Source organism: Humulus lupulus, chromosome 8 (genome assembly GCF_963169125.1).
Source record: "Humulus lupulus chromosome 8, drHumLupu1.1, whole genome shotgun sequence".
NCBI classification, from domain to species: domain Eukaryota; kingdom Viridiplantae; phylum Streptophyta; class Magnoliopsida; order Rosales; family Cannabaceae; genus Humulus; species Humulus lupulus.
The window spans coordinates 77,244,537-77,257,942 of NC_084800.1; the positions used below are offsets into that span (position 1 = coordinate 77,244,537).

Here is a 13,406-nt window from a genome sequence, read left to right on the forward strand (position 1 = left end):
GTGGTGGCAGAGCCTGTTGTGCCTGTGTCGGTGGTGGAGGGGCATATGGTGCGTGTGGTGTGTTTGAGGCTCCTCCACACCCGAACCAGATGCATTTGATGATCCAAATGCGCCGCTCTGTTGAGATGCAATATGCGCCATCAATTGGTTTAACTTTTCCTCCTGTTGACGTGCCCTTTCTTCAGATTGACGCCATTTCTCTTCAAGGTCTTTATAACGAGCATCTTCCACACCTTTTTGTTTGTGATTGAATCTTTTTGGTGGTGGGACATGAAAAAATTGACGGGGAGCGACATGTGCACCGACCCCCCTAACACATCCCCCATGCTCTGGAGTGCCTAATGCCATTGTTAGTATATCGTTTGAACCTTCCTCCACCAACTCGCCTTCTGCTACTTTTTGTCTGTATTCCACCTATATACATAGTAAATAAATCGATTAGAATTTAACACACAGATTAATCATTACAATTATTTTAAAAAATTGAAGAACACTTACAATCTTGTTGACCACTTCTCGAGCTTCTTCATCAATAACTTCTCGATTCTTGTTCATCCGTGCTCGTGTCCACATCTCAGCTCTGTCATATTCGGTCAACTCATGACCCAATTCCTCTTACATTTTTTGCTCTACCAGTGCATAACCACCACGCCCTGAGTGATGTGGATACTTGTTCTGAGCCCGAGCATTTTGTTTTTGTTTTCTCATCTCTTCCCAGTCTGGGGTTAGTCTTTTTGCAATAAAATTCTTCCAATCTTCTGGTTTGTAATACTCGATGTACTCTGATGGCGGCTTGGCAAGAAGCTCAGGAGCTACATTCTTATATACATATATAAGATCTTTTGTTAGTCTTGTTTTCCAATTTCTCCATGTTTTTCCTACTTCTTTGAGGACGTCTGTTTTTGAAGAATTTGGAAGTTTGAACGTTTCCTGCACAAACGAACCCAAAAATATTAAACTTTTTTCAATATATTAATTCGTTATGATAAATTTAATAGTCAATATTATAGGTTACCTGTATTTGACCCCATAAAGTCTCTTTTTTATCCTTTGGCATTTGTTTCCAATTGTCGATATCTAAAGGAAGGGTTGTGCGTGATAGAAGACCGATGGTGCTGTTCATCTTGATCCCCCCTTTTCCCATCACTCGACCAAAACGATTGTACTCGACCTCATAATTGCGACCCTCACTTCTTGCTTTGAATACATCACTACAGTTTGATTTACCCCTATATTTCTTTTCTTGTGTATTTGTTGGTGCGGTAGGATTAATCCCCTCTAGACCATTACCATGATCATCAACAAACGGATTGCCATCTTCATCATATGATGGATCCATAATCAATGTACCTGCAATTTAGTAAACACAAATATTATCTGGTATAAACTTCACAAAATACATAAAAACAAAATCATAAAATTAATATATATACCTTTAATTTTCTACCCACAACCATGCACCATTCTCGTGTATATAGTCATCATCATTGTCAATGGTGACATCAATAGGCGGTGAATCAATGGTAAACGTTTCTTGTTCAAGTATAATGTCATCGCTCCCAGACTCTTTGATCAGATAATCTTTCGGTTGACTTGTTAGGACAACTGACCATCGAGCATCTACTGGATCACTCACATAAAATACTTACTTGGCTTGTGATGCCATTATAAAGCGGTCAGATTTATGTCCTATTCGATTTAAGTCCACCAGTGTGAATCCTAAGTCATCTGTATTGACCCCATTATCACTTTTCACCCAATCACACAAGAAGACTGGAATTCGAATTGTCACATAATCTAGTTCCCAAATTTCTTTGATCACCCCATAAAATGTCATATCACAATTTATGGGATTTTTATCTTTGGAACTAGATATTTGAAAAGTCTGGGCGATAATAGTAACACCACTATTTTGTGTCTTTCTAATGTTATCACGTTCTATGGTGTTGAATTGAATATCGTGAATATAATAGCATTGATACTTAATTACGCTCATTGAAGGACCTCGTGCTATCCATTTTAGTGTTTCAGACACTTTGTTTGTGGTGTTAATCAGAACCTAGAATACAATAAAATAAAACAAAGTATATTAAATTCTAACAAGCTAAAATACAATAACACTCAAACAAGAACAACACAAGTATTTTACCTCATTCTCAAACCAAGTGCTGAAATTTCGATAATGTTCATTTTGTACGCATTTTTTATTCCGATACTTATTAGGATAAGTAGTCTTGATCCAATTGAAATGTCATCTTCAAGAAATATCATTTATATCATTGTCAATATAATGAAAGAGAAAAATAAGATTGATCATGCATATGTATAAGAACTTACTCGATGTATGGTTGAACATCATCAATATTTTGTAAGACTAGGCGATGTGCTTCATCTCGATCAGATTTATTTACTTCAGAAACAACACCACCTCTACCACCTTTACTTATTTCAAACTCAATTTTAGAAAAACATAGTCCAATGCTCGCAACACCTGATAAGTATTCTGAGCAGAACTCCATTGCTTCTTCAACGATGTAGGATTCAACTATGCAACCCTCAGGTTTACTTCTATTTCTAACATAACCTTTTAAAACCTTCATATACCGTTCAAATGGGTACATCCATCTCAAGTATACTGGTCCACACAATTTTACTTCTCTCACCAAATGAACTATTAAATGAACCATTATGTCAAAAAATGAAGGTGGGAAATACTGCTCCAACTCACACATAGTTATCATAATATTTGTTTGAAGATTGTCCAACTTCGACACATCTACCACTTTACAACAAATAGATTTAAAGAAAAAGTATAGTTTGGTAATTGCATATCGAACTTTTTTGGGCAACACAAATCGGATAGCTACCGGTAGAAGATGTTCAAGTAGTGTATGATGGTCATGAGACTTCATTCCAACTAAATTCAAAATTTTCATATCTACCAGAGAAGAAATATTTGAAGAATAACCTTCCGGTACTTTCACATTCGACAAAGAATGACATACACTTCGTTTTTCTTCTTTAGACAGGGTATAACATGCAGGTGGTAAATAGGTTCGTCTCTCACCAACCTCTGGTTGTAACTTACTGCGTATACCCATTACTTTTAAATCCAACCGAGCTTTGATTCCATCCTTACTCCGACCAGGAATATTCAGCAATGTACTAATTAAGCTATCTGACACGTTTTTCTCAATGTGCATTACATCCAAGTTGTGCCGCAAAACCAAATGCTCCCAATACTCAAGCTCAAAAAAAATAGATTTCTTCTTCCAACAACCTGTCGCACCATCTACAACCTCCTTTGTTTTTTCACGTCTAACATTTTTTCTCTTATTTGTAAAATTTCTAGGTTTTCCGAACTTGCATTGGACTTTGTTCAACTTTGTTAACAATTGTCCTCCAAGTAAAGGTGGTGGAGCCTTTCCAAATTCAGGTTTACCATTAAATGCATCTGTCAAACTTCGAAATTTATGTTTTTCGGATAAGAACTTTCGGTGTCCCATATAACAAATCTTTCTAGAATGTTTTAAATATTCAGAATGAGTCTCTTCTTCACAAATGGGACATGCCTTGTACCCTTTCACACTAAATCCAGAAAGATTACCTAAGGCTGGAAAATCATTAATAGTCCACAACAACACTACTTTAAGATTAAAATTTTCTTTCTTATAAGCATCGTAAGCATTAACCCCTCATACCACAATGTGCTCAAATCATCAATTAAAGGAGCTAGGTATACATCAATATCATTTCCAGGTTGTTTAGGACCAGATATCAACAAAGTCAACATGGTAAACTTCCTCTTCATACACAACCATGGTGGTAGATTATAGATGACTAGCATTACAGGCCAACAACTATATTTACTACTAAGGGAATTGTGTGGATTAATTCCGTCAGCAGAAAGACCCAAACGAATATTCCTCGGTTCATTCCCAAATTCCAACCATTTAACATCTACTGTTTTCCAAGCTGGCGAGTCAGCTAGATGTCTTAGCTTGCCATCCTTTACTCTATCTTTAGCATGCCAAATTAAATTTTTAGCATAATCATCATTTCGGTACAACCTAACCAAACGAGGTATTGGTGGAAGATACCATAAAACCTTTGCAGGGACACCTTTTCTAACTGCATCTGATTTTTTTTTCTTTTGCCATCTAGACTCGCCACATGTCGGACATGCAATTGCATCAACAAATCTCTTTCGATATAAGATGCAATCATTAGGACAAGCATGTATTTTTTCATATTGCATGCCTAACGAACGCAATGTCTTCTTCGCTTCATAAAATGAAGACGGCACTTCATTACCTTCGGGTAATAATTCTCCTAAAAATGTTAACAACTCTGTCATTCCCTTATCACTCCACCCATGTTTGGCTTTTAAGTTATACAACCTAAGCAGTGCTGATAATTTAGTGAACCTTATACAATTAGGGAAAATGAGTTTCTCAGCATCTTCTAAGATTGACTGAAATTTAATTGGATCCACATGTGATTCATATTGTGCATCATCAATCATCTCTGCAACATCATCAACTTCGTAATCAACATCAAAATACTTATTATTCTTAGATGGTCCCTCATCAGCTCCTTTCATTCTTTCACCGTGCAAAAACCATACTTTATAACTTTTGTCTATTCCATTCCTAAATAAGTGGTCTTTTATTTTAAAAATTGGCATCCTCACAACGTTACCACACTTAACACATGGACAAGGAATACTATTAGGAGATTGAGTATTTCTTGCACAAAATTCCAAGAAAAACTCAACTCCATTCCTATATTTCATAGATAACCTATCCGCTGACATCCAATCTTTATCCATTCTCAAACTTCACACAACAAAAAAAACAAACAAACAAAGCAACAAACATTAACAATTAAGTTCGTGGATTACTTAATTGAAAAGTAAATAAAGGAAACAATATGTCCAAAAAAAATTGTGCAGCATTTCCCCTATTTCTATCACATTTCCCAAATTTAAAATGTGCATTTATACAGCACATGGTATACACAAAAATATTCAACTAATCAATCAAACATGCATAATTCTAAAATTACTAAATCCTAAAAAAAATTGACCAGCATTTCCCCTATTTCTATCATATTTCCCAAAATTTAAATAAACATATTTCATCACATAAACACAACAAACCAATTAATCAATCAAACATGCATAATTCCCAAATTACTAAATCTTAAAAAAAAATTGGACAGCATTTCCCTTATTTCTATCATATTTCCCAAAATTTAAATAAACATATATTCATCACATAAATACAACAAATCAAGTAATCAATCAAACATGCACAATTATAGCCTTATATCACCGCAGCACACAGTCCCAGATCCTATCTCCACTATTTTATAATTCGTACATGCTACTAAGTTCACTATATTAATTATACATTAAGGTTTAAAATATTACCTCTAATATAAAATCCTCCAAAGCTTGATCTCACCAACAAAGTTGTCGACAAAATACCTACTCAAATATAACAATATACAAAAAAATAATAAAAAAGTTAACAAAATATAAAGAAAAATATCATAAAGCTATATTGTAACTAAATAAACAATAAAATGCTTAAAGAAAACAAATAATTTGTTATATGTACACATTTGTTTACTTAAACCCGAAATAATTTTATTTTTTTTAAAAAGTTAACAACTCACATAAATAAAAATCGACTATAAATATCCTAACTAAATCAATAATAAAATATAACTTAAAAAAACAAACAATTTTAATATATACCTATTTAACCAATTAAACCCAAAATTTAAAAATAATTTTAAAAAGTTAACAAAATATAAACAAAAATTTACTAATAATAATCAAACTAAACATTTAATAAAATGAAACTTATACAAACTATATACATTAATCTATATATATACTCATTTACATAGTAAATTTGAAATTTAATTAAATTAAAAAAAAAAGTTAATAAAACTATCTAAAAATTAAAAATCCGAAATATAGTCAATTTATAAAAAAAAAAAAATCACAAAAATTATATTTAAATCATAAAAATTAATAAAATTACACTTACTTGTGGTAATTGTGCAATGTGGGTTCTTGATGTAGAAAACCCTAAAAATCCAATGAAGATTATGGGTTTTCAAATTATATCTTCAAAAAACAAAATCTATACAAAAAAATCCAAAAAAAAACCATATATAAGTTTCATAAACATATATAAATCATTATTTTAACACTAAAATTGAAAAAAAATGGCTGAAAACGTACCTAAATGGGAAGAACCTTGGTTGGGCGCTGCTGGTTTGGGAGGAAAACGGTCTGAAATTATGGTATGAGTGAAATGGGGCTCGGCTGGGATGATGAGGGTTTTATTATGGGAGACCCAATTGCGTCAGTGGCCCACTGACGGTAATGGACGTTTGCTTCAGTGGGGCACTGACGCAAATGCCCATTACCGTCAGTGGGCCACTGACGCCGTTAACAGCCCATTTGCGTCAGTGCCCCACTGACACAAACGGTTCCATTAAACAGCGTCAGTGTACGTTATGACGCAATTGGGCCCTCATTTGTGGCAGTGTCCAACTGCCACAAATGCTAATTCTTGGTTAACAGCGTCAGTCAACTGCGTTGACTGACGCGTTTGACTGACACAATTGCCATTTTTTGTAGTAGTGTGGCCTTTAGGATTTGGGATGGGTTGGCTAGGAAATCTTCCTTCTTCTCTCTCGGTTACAACATTAGCAAGTTGACCCAATTGTATCTCGAGTTTGGCAATGGATTGAGACTGATTTTGTAAGATTTGTTGGGTGGATTGCATGAATTGTTGTAAGGTGTCTTCTAAGGAAGGTTTTCTTTGTGGAGGGTAAGGTTGACTTGGTTGGGCATGATTTGGATTTGGCATGTTGAATTGGTTTCCATGATTCATTTGTGGTTGGTTTTGTCTCCATGAAAAATTAGGATGGTTTCTCCAATTTGGATTGTATGTGTTGGAAAATGGGCTATCAGAAGAAGGTTTTTCATATGAATGTAAAGCATTAGCCTCTTCAGAAAATGTTTCAATAAAAGAAAGACATGATTGAGCATTATGACATGAACTAGCACATAAAGAACAAACATCTTTTTTAGGTTGCACATGAGAATTCATAGATTGACTTATTACTAAGGCTTCTACTTTTCTTGCTAATTTTTCAAATGATGTTCTTAAATCACTTTCTTCTTTTATTTCATATTTTCCTTCTCTTTTCGGTGAAGGATTGGCTCTAGACCTGGGCTCAGAATAATTCCATTGTTGTGAATTAACAGACAATTCTTCAAGAGTGTCTCAAGCCTCTTGCCCTTGCAATTTTAAAAATTTTCCGGTATGCATAGATTGAATCATTTGTCGGTTTGAAGGGGTTAAACCATCATAAAAATATTTTACAAGTCTCCATTTTTCAAAACCATGGTGGGGACATTTTAATAATAAATCTTTAAATCTTTCCCAACATTCATAAAATTCTTCGTTATCTTTTTGATGAAATTCGGAGATTTCTCTCCTTAAACTATCAGTTTTGGACATGGGGAAAAATTTAGCAAGGAATTTATTAAAAAGTTGATCCTAAGTGGTTATGGTTCCAGTTGGAAGTGAGTTTAACCAAGCTTTGGCTCTATCTTTTAAAGAAAAAGGAAACAACCTAAGTTTAACCGACTCATCTGAAAAAATTTGAAAACGAAAGATTGAGCAAATTTCCAAAAAGTCTTTTACATGCATGTATGGATCCTCTCTTTCTAAACCATAAAATGATGGTAACAATTGAATGATTGATGGTTTAAGTTCAAAATGAGTGGCATTAGTAGTGGGCAAAACAATGCATGACGGATCATTAGATGAAATAGGTAAAAAGTATTCAAGATGAATTTTTTCTTGCACAACATTAGGTTCTTGTTCCATTATACTTAAACTTTCAAAAACACTTTCAATTTCACATAAAGACACTAATTTTTTCACCAAACGATTTTTTGAATTACGATGCCAATGATGCATACAATGTCACAAATTTCACCAAGTAACACAAACAATCACAAGAAAACAAATTTCTGATGTGGAAGATCAGTTAGAACTGCAACCACAGAGCATACTTATAATAAGAAGAGATTATAATATTTATATATATATATTTTTTGTTATGATTTTTATGATTTTTTTATTTTTATTTTTTTGTTTAACTTGTTCCCAAGCCTATTTGATTCCATTTACTCACAACTTAATAACAACTCCCCGAGGTTAATTAATAAGCGTGGATGAGAACTTTGCCAAATTTCCTTTAAGCAAAAGTTGCTTATGTTGAAAGAACAAGCTTTGTTTTTTTAGTTTTTTTTTCAAGTATTTTCTTAAACTATAAAATTACAACTAACTAAATGTGATAATTAAGAAGAAAAAAAATGACAATTGCAATAGTAAATAGTTATATAAAAATTAGGAGGCACTAATGCCATCAACTAAATGATCAACCAAAAAAAAAAAAGCAAGGAGGCACTAATGCCATCAACCAACACTAATAATAATAATGATAATAATAATAAAACTTAGGAGGCACTAATGCCATCAACTAAGATAATAAACAAAAATAAAATCTAGGAGGCATTAATGCCATCACTAGAGGAGATAGATTATTCAAGTATGTAGGAGGCAAAAAATGCACTCAACTATCAAGTATGTAGGAGACACAAATGCACTCAACTAACTAAAAAAAAACATAAAAAGTAAAAGAAAAAGAAAAAGAGTTAGGAGGCACAAATGCACTCAACTTATAAGTATGTAGGAGGCACTAAATGCCATCAACTATCAAGAAATATATATAATATAATATATAACAATATAAATAAATATATGTATAATTTTCTTTTTTTTTTCTTTTTCGATTTTTACTCTTTTTTTCGATTTTTTTTTATAGATATATATTTTTTACTTTACTTTTTTTTTTAAGATAATAGTGCAAATAAAAATAAAATAACTAGTAGAAGAATGTTACTTAGTAGAAATATCGTTTCTTTCTTGCAACTCCCCGGCAACGGCGCCAAAAAATTGTTGAGCACAAAAGATGGTGTTTTAATAATTATACTCGCAAGTGCACGAATCGTTTCATAATATAATGTTCATGTAAGTATGAGGTCGAACCCATGGGAGTTGACTAACATCAAAAGAAACTATTTCAAACAAAGCAAGAAAATTCTAACCTAGTTCCAAATATTTGATGAGATTTTGTTTTAGAAAAATAAAAGACAAGTAATAAAAAGATTAATGATTAAATAGAAAAATGATTTTCAAGTGAGATATGTAAAATAAGATTATTAAGATATTAGAATCCACAAAATGCAAGTTCAATAGTATTTATAAGTATATTGATTCCCAAGTTTAGATATAGTTGAAATAAATCACACTATATTTTTTTCAAAATATATTTTCTATTCAAGTACAAGTTACTTCCAAAAAGGTAGGATTTTTCTTCACTTATATAAGATATAATTTCTAAGCATTAGTTGTGTTACAACCTAATGAAACTACAAAAAATCAAAGAGATTATGTTTAGGCAAAATATGATACTTATGCTCTAAGAATTAGATGTGAACAATTTAATGAAAAACATTTAATCAAAGAATATCATATTTTTGCATAATGAAGAACTAAGTGTAATATGCTTTAACAATCAATAATAGATGAAAAATGCATATCTTTGATAGAAAAATCCATAAACAATTTTGCACAAATAGGAAATCAACATACAATAAAAAATACTATCTAGTTACATTTTGCTTCATCATCATCTTAATAATCTTGAAAAAGATTAGAAGCTCATAACTAGATTGAAATAAAAATTACAAAATAACATACTTGACATGCTCTTCAAAAGATGAAAATGGTAGAGAGAAAATAATGAAGAGAAGAGAAAAATATGAAGTGTAGAAGAGGTTGAAAAGGTGAAGAAGAGCCTCCCAAATGGTCTTACAAGACTCTATTTATAGGAAAAATATGGAGATTAAATTAATCAAATTAAAATAAATAAATTGATTAATTTAATTGTGTTGGGAAGTGGTAGGATAAAAAGAGTAAGTGTAAGGGTATTGGAAAGATGAAATGTTTGGTTGGATGGAAGATTAGTGAAAAACTAGAGTGAAAAAATGAATTAGGAATGTTTATTTAGGTAAGAAAAATAGGGAAGAGTGAATTGATATTTGAGTGAAAAATATTAGGAATAAAAACATGATTTTTTGGTCTTTTTTTTTTTTGTGGCTGTGGCAGGGTGGGTTCGGCTGGGCAAGAGCCAGGCAGGTGGAGAGGCTGAAAATGGGCCTGGGCGTGCTGGGCCGAAATGGGGGAGCAGCTGGCGGGCCTTGGTGTGGCTGTGCTTGACAGCTGGCGGCATCAGGAGCTGAAGGAGGCTTGGAGTAGATGTGGTGAGGCTGGGTCCGATCGTGGGCTGGCTCCTTCCCTTTGTTTTCTTTTACAGAAATGTCATTTTTTTCATCATTCTTCTTGCTATTCAAGAGCAAATAACATACAAAAAATTCCCTATAAAACAAACATAAATTAAATTAAAACTAAATATTTTCAATAATGAAGTATACAACAAAAGTTTAATGAAAATATTAATTAAAATTTAATTTACTTAAACATTTAAGCTCAAAATTGCATCTTTTTACTTCTAACTTAACAATATTAATTTTAAATAATTAAGCCATAACATTTTACAATAATATAACAATAAAAATACACAAAAATCTATAAAATTAAAATAAACCTAATAAATTCAAAATTACTTAAAAACTTAATAAATCAATTAAAAACTCAAGAATTAAGCAACAATTAGCACATAAAAAGTTATAAAATAACTCTATTTTATAGAATTATCACAAAGCGAAGCCATTGGAGATACTCGGGATTAGGTATGTTACCTTCAAGAACTTGATTGGGAGCTAGACGAAGACCAAGAATGTAGCCATCAAGACTGTAGGCACGAACAACAGCAAGAACTAGAGATCGCCAGAAGGTGTAATTGGTGCGATCAAGACGAAGATTGAGGGGAAGTAGGTTGTTGTTGGGGAGAGCTTGTAGTGCTGGGGCAGCTGGAGCAGGGGCGCCATTGTTGCTGTTGTCATGAGCGGAAGAATTGTCAGAGTTGGTCGCCATGGATGCCTAAGCATATGATACCATTTAGAAACTCAAGATCTGGAAATTTAGAGAGAGTGAAGAGATGTGAAGTGAAATGGATGAAATGAGCTCACCTCATAACAGAGATGGCTTGATGAATTATATATTGAATAGAGTAACAGATTACAGCCAAAACACGAAGAAAGAGCCAGCTAAGTAATGAGCTAAGAGCTGAGCCAAACGAATTATGTTACAACTGAAAAACAAAATTAACAGAAAGCTAGCTACTATTAACTACTCTATCTGTAACGCCCCAACTCCTGGGACCGTTACGGTGTGCCTTGTAAACAGTGCTAAACTCGCTAATCGAGTCATTTGGCCAAAATCGTGAACTAAGTATGATTAGTGGTTTAGGGATTAAAAACTTTGGTTAAGATGTAACGTTTCACTAGAACGTTTAGTATATACATTGGGATCCCGAAAATATAAATTTCAGAGTTTATTACAGAAAATATTTACAACAGGCCGTTCTAAGCGGCAAAACAGGGTTCAACCCTAGTTCCACTTTAAACCTCGGTCGTGGCGGACGAGCAGCTGCATATGTACACGTCATCACCTAAGCTCTCCAACTCAAGGATGGTCTAGCTTCCTCTTGCCTTTACCTGCACCACATAGCACCCGTGAGCCGAAGCCCAGCAAGAAAACATAACACTATACATAAACATTATCAAATGATTATCATTATAATCATACTGAGCACAAAACTTTCAAACCAATGAGTGAGCATCACATGATTCAAGAGGGAGAGTGGCTGCTAGGTAAGCCACTAGCCTCCAAGCACTTATTTCATCCATCGACCCTCGAGGTCGGTTTGGCATTAATGCTCTTTGAGTCATTCAATGCTGATGGTCGATTAGATCTAATCTCCGTTGGCTTGCGTGAACCACGCTAAGACCGTTCTGACTAATGAGTCAGCGCTATGTGACCAGTGTCCAGTATCACTACCGAACCTGACTAATAAGTCACAGCTTCACAGCTGATACTAACACCTTTGCCAATTCTGACTGACGAGTCAGTGCAACGTGACCAGTGACCAGTGCCCAATACCACTGCCGAACCTGACTAATGAGTCACAGCTTCACAATTGTTCCTAGCACCTTTGCCAAATCTGACTAATTAGCCAGTACCATGCACAAGTAAGCAATGCTATCAATATGTATCATATGCCAATTATCCAAGAATAGGGCATTCATCATGCTTACTAAACAGTTGCCAGCATAATCATGATCATGCACAAACTCAGAGACTCAAGCTCTGGCCAATCTCATATTCATCACTCATGGCATGCCCTAATCATATATTTCTCGTGCATCATATGCATCACACTTAATCATCCAGCATGCCTCAATAATAATCATATGCAAATGGGCAAGATTGGCAAGCATTCATTATGCTATCAATGTTTACATTTAAACATCCAACATGCATCAATCATAGCCATGCATGTCACATATGGGGTGCATTTTTCTTACCTTGGGTTCGAGCGAGAATTAATAAAAGAAACGACCTTTGAGAACGATCAGCTTTTAGTCCTTTAGCGGTCACCTAGTCATAACCAAACATAAGGTAACATCAATAAAAATGATCAACTTAAGTTCCCAAATCAATATCTAGCCTCCGGGACATCAATCCCCACTTAACCGGGTACTAGGTACAACCCCGAGGCTTAAGGCTTGAATCCCCAAGCTAAAAACCCCTTCCTTGGCAAAAATGACCTTAAGGGTCGCGGCCCTCCTTGGCCATGCCGCGGCCCGCCCCTCAAACAGATGCGCCCAAACCCAGCTTACTCCAAGGGCCGCGGCTCTCCCTGACCATGTCGCGGCGCAACCTCCAGTTCAGCCAAAATGACAACTCGCACACCAGATTTCTCCCCTGCATTTTCCCTTAGAACCAGCCCCTCAAACCTGTCTCAAATCACAACCTAACACCCAATTAAACCACCAAACATCCTCTACAACTCACCCTCATCAAAACCCAAAGTAAACATCACCCAAACCTCCATTAATTCAAACTTTCTACAAGTGATTCACAAGTCAAAAGCTAAAACTCAAAATAGAGTATGAACCAGAAATTAATGATAGAAACTTACCCCAAACACGATTTGAATCCTTCCCAAAGGCCGAACTCAAGCTAAACCTCCCCAAGCTTGACTCCCTAGCTAGCTTCCTCAAGATAGGCTCTCAAAACTTAAAGAAGAGGGTGAAGGAGGACTTGTACGGGAAGGAA

The 13,406-nt window shown here is 34.4% G+C and overlaps 1 non-coding gene across 1 annotated transcript; it reads left to right on the plus strand.

Annotated features, from left to right (window-relative positions):
- The first annotated feature begins 7,428 nt into the window (after positions 1-7,428).
- On the plus strand, positions 7,429-7,535 carry LOC133798964 (small nucleolar RNA R71). The gene has a single exon (XR_009876178.1). It is a non-coding gene; the product is annotated as a small nucleolar RNA R71 (small nucleolar RNA).
- Positions 7,536-13,406: the final 5,871 nt, after the last annotated feature.